Below are 307 nucleotides of genomic sequence, written 5' to 3' on the forward strand. Positions count from 1 at the left end.
TCCCTTCCGACCCTAGAAACTATGAAACTATGAAATATGGCCTGTCTCTGTGCCTCAGCTGTTCATCTGTAACATGGGGATAACAGCGCTTTTTTCCTTCCTGGGCTATAGCCAGGCTAAGTTCACAAAAGAGTGTGAGGTGCTAAGAGCCAAAAATGACAGGCATACACATTTTCGAGCAAGGCTTCATGACTTCATCGTGCAGGCAATGTCTGATCCCGAGGCATTATAGTAATACACGTGATGAAGAATAAGTACCTCGGGGAGAGATTATGTGGAGCTTCCAGTCCTTGCACCAAGCTGTGGC

Source organism: Gavialis gangeticus, unplaced genomic scaffold (assembly GCF_001723915.1).
Source record: "Gavialis gangeticus isolate Ggan-Ray unplaced genomic scaffold, GavGan_comp1, whole genome shotgun sequence".
NCBI lineage: Eukaryota > Metazoa > Chordata > Crocodylia > Gavialidae > Gavialis > Gavialis gangeticus.